At 40.1% G+C, this 7115-nt stretch overlaps 1 pseudogene; it reads left to right on the top strand.

Annotated features, from left to right (window-relative positions):
• Nucleotides 1–669: 669 nt before the first annotated feature.
• Nucleotides 670–6322, top strand: LOC113261998 (exocyst complex component 3-like; annotated as a pseudogene).
• The last annotated feature ends 793 nt before the right edge of the window (nucleotides 6323–7115 follow it).

Raw genomic sequence — 7115 nt, 5'->3', positions numbered from 1 at the left:
CGACAGGTACTGAATATTCCACTTATATAGGCTATCTACAGTCAAATTCTTAGAATTAGAAAGGAGAATAATTGCCAGGAGCTGGGGGAGAGAAAAAAGGGAGTTGTTGATCAATGGACAGAGTTTCAGTTTTGAAAGATGAAAAAAATCCTAAAGCTCTGTTGTACAACAAAGTGTGTATAGTTAACACTATTATGTACTGATGGTACACTGAAAAATGGTTACAATGTTAAATTTTATGTTTTTGACCACAATAAAAAATTGCAGTAAACATAAAAATCAGTAGAAAAAGTGAATTTCTAACCTTACATGCGTATGTAGAAATAGATAAATATTAATTAAAAATTCATGAGGTAATTGCTCGATTTAGTAAATTAAAGAAATAATAGTAAACTAATAAAAGTCTAAAGAGATTTCACATCATCTTGGGTATTTCCCAGTATACTTATGTGGAACAGGAAACCAGAACACCAATCCAGAGTCTACGTTACTCAATGGCTAAGTTTTTGTTATTTTGAGAAATAGCAAAAATGCCCTCTATCAAATGGATTGTTAGCCTAAAGAGAGACGGGAGCAACATTTGAACAGAATGGAGGAGTACGGCAGTTAGGTTAAGATGAAGAAGCTGGAAGGGAATAAGCAAAGATCTCTTTAAGATTTGCTGTTCAAATGTGGTTCCCAAACCACCAATATCTACATTACCTGAAAGTGAGCTCCATCCCAGACCTCCTGGATCAGAATCTGCATTTTAACAAGATCCGTAAGTAATCCATACATTAAAGTTTGGATTTATATATAAATATATATATATTAAAATTATCAATATTAATATATTATACTACAATATTAATTTTATATTATTATATTAATATATAACACATATACACATGTATAATATATACATATATGTAATATATGTCCATAATACATATACACTACATAAATACCCACATAGATTACATGTGTTGTATATATGTAATATGTAATAGATATCTAATATATAGTAAATATCCTCATATTCACACACATACATATGCATACATATATAACTACACCCACGTACACAGCGGTTTCTGGAAAATAAAAAGATTGGTGACTTGGTTTTAATGAAAACTGCCTCCTTCAACATTTAGCTATTTGGCATATTAACTTCTCTTTAAGACCTACAGTACATTCCAAACACCTCTAATGAACTATAAAATCCTTGAGCTGAGTACCTTTGAACTGTAAAGGAGTTAATGGAGATTAGAGTTCAGGGAAGTTGGTGTGTAGTTTCCTGAAGGGACAATAACCCACAGCTCAAAGCCATGAGTTGTTCCTTCCAGGCCAGAAGACAAAAGAGCCCAGGCTCTGCAAGTCATCTTACGTCAGTTTCTCGATCGGCATGCTTCAGGAGTCCTGGAAATTGAAGAGGAGGGGCAACAGTGAGAGACAGGAGGCTGCTGGGGGTGGAAGGGAGAGGGAGAGAAGGCCTTAACCCTAATGAGGTTTGAAAGAATACAGGATGAGTCTAGCCACTGCGTGCTGGGAAGAAAGGTACCTGAGCAGCTGACGCTAAGTTCAGACTAAACTAACTGCAAGTCCCCTGGGGACCTCACAAGGTAAACCTGATAGTCTCTGTCATTTACAATCATTATCAGGCGGGCTGCTTCTGTAATTTTACTGAGGAGCCAATTAACAGATCCCTGAAGCTAAGGGGAAATGTCCCAGCCCTCTCCTGCTTTTGAAAAGGAAAAAGGCAGCTTTTGTGCTGCTGTCTCCTGTTTCCAGTAAAGGCAGGAAAGGGAGGGTGACTTCAGACAATGCGGTGACTCCTTAGGTCAGAGGAATGGTTGAAGTCAGCCTTCTCTCTGCCTTAATTTACTCTTTTCCGTAGCAATTTAAATCAGCCTCCGCATAGCCCAGTGAGTCTTGTTTCTTTCTTTTTTGAGAGACGAAAATGTTGACCACCTTTCACTCTTTCTTGCCTTCAAGAAAATATCTTAGCAGTGTTTCATCTTGCAAGAAAGTGGGGAAAGGCTGGCTGATGGCACTGGGAAAAAGGCAGTAAAGAAAGGCCACTCTTATCTTAAATTTATTATTCAACCCCATCTTTCCCCTGAACCATCCTCGCTCTTGCCCTCCTGTCACAGAAACTTTTTCTCTAGCCTTCTACCTTCACTACTTTATTTCCACATCTCTGATTCACTACTTAAGCCACCCCAACCTGGCTGTCATCTCCATTATTCTACTAAAAATACTCTTTTAAGATCACTAATTACACTTCAGTAGCTCAATATAGAAGTATTAGAACAGTTAATCGGCACAGTCATCTCGCCCTCCATCCTGAAACATGGTCTTCCTTTGACTTCCATGATACAGCAGTCTTCTAATTTTCCTTTTCCTTATTTGAATATGCAGTCTCGTGTTGCCTTTACCTCTCCTTTTATACAACACAATTAGGTATTAGCATTACTCAAAGCTTGATTATGGACCTCCTTCTTTTTTTATTCTCGGGGATCACTGAGTAATCCAGATAATTAAAGAAAACTGGAGAGCATATACCTGAAATTAAAAGAACAGGAGCTACTTACCTCTAGCCATTATTTCCATGCAAGAATGTGGGCCCAGTTTTTCCAGATTTTCTCTGTCAGAGAAATTGAGAATTCTGATTTTTATGTAAAAATATTATACTTTTTAATTTTTATAGTTATGATAGGGTAGCTGTAACAGACCAACCCTCACTCCAAGGGAAAAAATTAAAACTGTATAAAAATTGCTTTGAAATTACCTGTTTGAAGTAATCATAAAGCAACATAGTCAGTAAAAACTTGAAAGGCTAAGATCCAAGAGGAAAGAACATTGAGTGAACTCACCAGTCTCTGCTGTTTCTCCACTAGTAATTGGCACCAACTGGGAGGTCAAGTTGAATTTTAAAGCAAAGAGCTCTCAGCAGTCTGATAGGGCTGGGAGGAAGAAAAATGGAGTCGAGGGTTATCAAGGCTGCTAGGAATTGAGAGGACTAGGTTTGGAAGAAAAGAGAATTGGAGAACTGTGACCATGACTTTTTGTGTTTCTTTTTTTCCCTGAGGATATTATTTATTCCTAACATTTTCAGTGTGAGAGGCTGAGAAGCCAGGAAGAAAGGATCAGCTAAGAAGCTAAAAAGCTAAGCAGAGCTTTTGTCAGTCTCAACATGCTGGGGAGGCGAAAATTGGCATTCAAGGCCTGGTAGGGGGATGAGCCCAGGTAAACAACTTTTGCTTTCAGTTAATGTTCTTGAAAGGTCCTACTTTGGGATTACTTCAAACTAGAAATAGAATAGTTCTCACGAAGCCTGAAATCAACTTCCGTGCTTCCCATTCCCTGATTGTATCAAGGTGATCAATCCCTACTGTAACTACCTATAAGTAAAAAATTAAATAAATCCTCTCTTCTGGAAGTTAGCATTATTCAAAGTTTCTACACAGTATCCAGTACTCTATAAAAATGATTGGAGTCAGTTTTATCTTTGCCTTAATTTATGTTTTTCTCTAGCAACCTAAATTAGCTTCTAAATGGGCCCCCAAGACTTGCTTCCTTCTAGTTGCTGAGATATGGCAACATTAATAGTCTCTTTTATTCCTTTTTTGCCTTCAAGAAATAAATAAGTAAATAATTAACCATGAATGACAATAATGACATGAATGACATCAAATGACCAGAAACCAAGAGAAAATGGAAACAACCTACAGATGACCTAGATATAATACAGAAGACATACTTTAACTGTGATTAACATGTTTAAGAAATTGGGTGACATTTCAGCAGGGCGCCCAATGACAATGAGGAGGGGTGACTCAGGTGCAGGGATTTTACCTGCTTTTTAGCAACCACGAAGTCAGATCAGGAAGCTGTTGCAAGGACGTTTGAAAGGGATGCTGAGCTGCTTCAGTGCCTAGGCCAGCTGGACAAAGTGGAACACCATGGCAGAAAGAGGCCCGGAATAAAGCCCCACAGAAGCCATATGGAAGGACGCTATCCGTTTATGGTTGGATGGGTTAGCTGCATGGGCCTGAGCCAGCTCCACAAGGCACTGAACAACATCACAGACATCCAGAAGTCCCTTGCCGATCAGCAAAGACTGCAGACAGAGCATCAATGCCATCGAGAGCCTCAAATACATGAAATATGCTGTGATGTGGCATACCTGGGTCACTGCAGTTTTGGAGAGCCTCAAGAACATCTCGGGACCCCAAATTGTAAGGGAGACCCAGGACCTCATTGAACAAGGGGCGTTCCTGCAGGCCCACCAGAAGCTGATGGACCTGGAGTGCTCACTCCCAAGAAGGGCTGATGTATAAGCAGTCCCACACGGACAGAGGGAACTTGCACAACACGATCCTCATCCATGCAGGGGCTCTCAGATGAGCTGGCTGAGCAGATGTGGATGGTGCTGCAAAGTTTGCTGGTCGTCGTCTCCCGTGACCCCACCTGCTGGTCTCAGTTGTCAGGATCATCAAAAAGGAAGAAAAATTGACTAATGTGTATCTGACCAAAGGAAAAAAAAAAAAGCAAACTAGCTTGGCTTCTCCCGAGAGGCCAAGAATTGCAAGGAGAAAATGTTTGCCGTCTTGGATGGAACCAAGACTACTAGAATTGAGGCCAGACAGGCAGACCCCAGGGAGTCCAACAAGATGTGGTTTATCTGCCACCTGGAAATCATAAAGAAGTATGTCCTGGATGAGCCACCATTGCCAAAAACCTGATGGTTGAGTGTTTTCCTCCTCATTATGAAATTTCAGAAACCATCTGAACATGTACCACCACGCTCTGAGAAAATGGATGCAGGAGTTTGAGTCAGAAGACCTAGAAGCAAATGAAATCATGAGCCTGTGGTTGACATGGGTCTCAAACACCTACACAAGCACAGAGATGACAGGGAATGTGGAATTGGCCCAGAAGTGGATATCCACACCCCAGAACCTTTACTTTCTCTAAAGCACTCTCTGATCTGCTCCCCAGGTACATGTCAACTCTCACTTTAGATGTTATTACCTGGCTGGAAAATGTACTAGAAACAGACAAGAAAGACTGGGTAAAAGATGCTGAGCCTGAAACTTGACCAAGGTGGGTACTCTCAGGAAACACTCCCTTCAAACTCCCTGTTTGAATAAATTCTCGGTGTTGCTGCTCAGATAAGTGAAAACAAAGGTTTGTAACACAGATTAGTCTGTGTCTTTAGCAAATGAATTCTTTGTTAAGTAGATGCAAAGATGGAAGTTCAATTGTATAAAGAACAGCTGAGAAGTCGGCAATGCCCACACCATGTTCAATATATGATAGCTATCAACTATCAGAGATTCAAAGAATTTATAGTTGGTTTAGAAAGGGAATATTTTAAAAAGTGAAGTGTAAGAGGGCATATCTCTGAGCCAACCAAACATTGATGGGATTTCAGATACCATTGCAAAGGAGAGCTGCAGCAGCCTGCTGGAAGAGGTCTTCCTGGATCTGGAGCAACATCTCAATGAGTTGATGACAAGGAAGTGGCTGTTAGAGTCAAACACTGTAAAAATCATCTGTCTCACTGTGGAAGAATATTTCAATGATTATGCCAAAATCAAAAGCCATATAAAAAGAAGAGGATGGCAAGTGGAGTACCTGTAGGCCATCATGCAGAAGCACATCTCCTTTTGGAGCACCAAGGAACACAGGGAGGCTGAGCAACTCCACTTCGTGTTCCAAAAGCTGGCTTCTGGATTTGGTGAAGATACAAGTGGACATGGTGACACTATCATTGCCACTGCAGAGGTTATTTTTTTTTTATAAATATTTTCAGCTCCTTAAGAAGTACAATGAAGTGCAGTTGAGCAATTCAGAAGACAAGCAGACAAACTCTTTTTTTTAAAAAAAGATTTTATTTATTTATTCAAAAGAGATAGAGACAGCCAGTGAGAGAGGGAACACAAGCAGGGGGAGTGGGAGAGGAAGAAGCAGGCTCATAGTGGAGGAGCCTGATGTGGGGCTCGATCCCTTGACGCCGGGATCACGCCCTGAGCCGAAGGCAGACGCTTAACCGCTGTGCCACCCAGGCACCCCACCACTGCAGAGGTTATTAAGTTCACTGACCCTTCTCTGCTCTATCTGGACATCTCGACTTTAATCAGCAAACACCCAGACTTCCGGGATGACCACATCAACATGCTCCTGGCTGTGTGAGGGGACACTAACCAAGCAGAACACAAAGCAGACCATCAACAAGACTTCGGAACAGGGCCCAATGCAGGTGATTCTGAACTACATGCCCATCTTCAAGGAAATCATAGTCGCTAGTATGAACATAGCAAAGCTTTTCAAGTAACCTGTTGGTTTTCAGCTTTATGTACATTATTTGCACTCAGCATCCCCACCCTCAGAAATATATTAAAGCAAAAGTGATCTCTTAAGGGGTCACATTAGCTGTTTCAGTCCCTCTTGCCTATCTCTTGAAGGGCTAAGCATATTTGTGAGGTACCCTGGAATATGGCTTCTTGAAGAAAGAGTACCCTGCTGGCTGTGATTCTTCAAGTTCTCTCATTTTTGTTGTAAACACCTTTCTGAGGCAGAATTCTAATGTAAAATGCCTCATGGTAGATTATCACAGTGGTGAGAAGGTGTGTGTAGCAGGAAGAGCCCTGTCTTCATTCACCCCTTGGTCTTCACTCATTTCTGCATTAAGACTTCTAAAACTCTGCTGCTTAATAAATGAAGCTGAAGTCCTGCAGGGAAATGAAAAGGAAAAGAAAAAAAAAAAAAGAAAAATTAGGTGACAAGATGGAGAAAGTTACCAGAAAATAATGATCCATCAAAAAAATTTTAAGGAATAATATTTATTTTTTCTGTGAAAAATGCCATTAGAAATATGATAGGGATTGCTTTGAACTTTTAGATGGCTTTGGATAGTATGGAAATTTTAACAATATGAATTCTTTCTACCCATGAATACAGGTTATCTTTTCATTTACTCATGTCTTCTGCAATTACTTTCATCAGTCTCTTAAAGTTTTCAGTCCACTTTTTGATGGTATTGTTTATGGGATTGTTTTCTTCACTTCTTCTTACAGATATTAAATTGTAGGTGTATGGAAATGCAACTGATTTTTTTCCATATTGAT

The sequence above is a fragment of the Ursus arctos genome, unplaced genomic scaffold (genome assembly GCF_023065955.2).
Source record: "Ursus arctos isolate Adak ecotype North America unplaced genomic scaffold, UrsArc2.0 scaffold_27, whole genome shotgun sequence".
Classification (NCBI taxonomy): domain Eukaryota; kingdom Metazoa; phylum Chordata; class Mammalia; order Carnivora; family Ursidae; genus Ursus; species Ursus arctos.
This window is presented reverse-complemented; position numbering and strand designations above follow the sequence as displayed.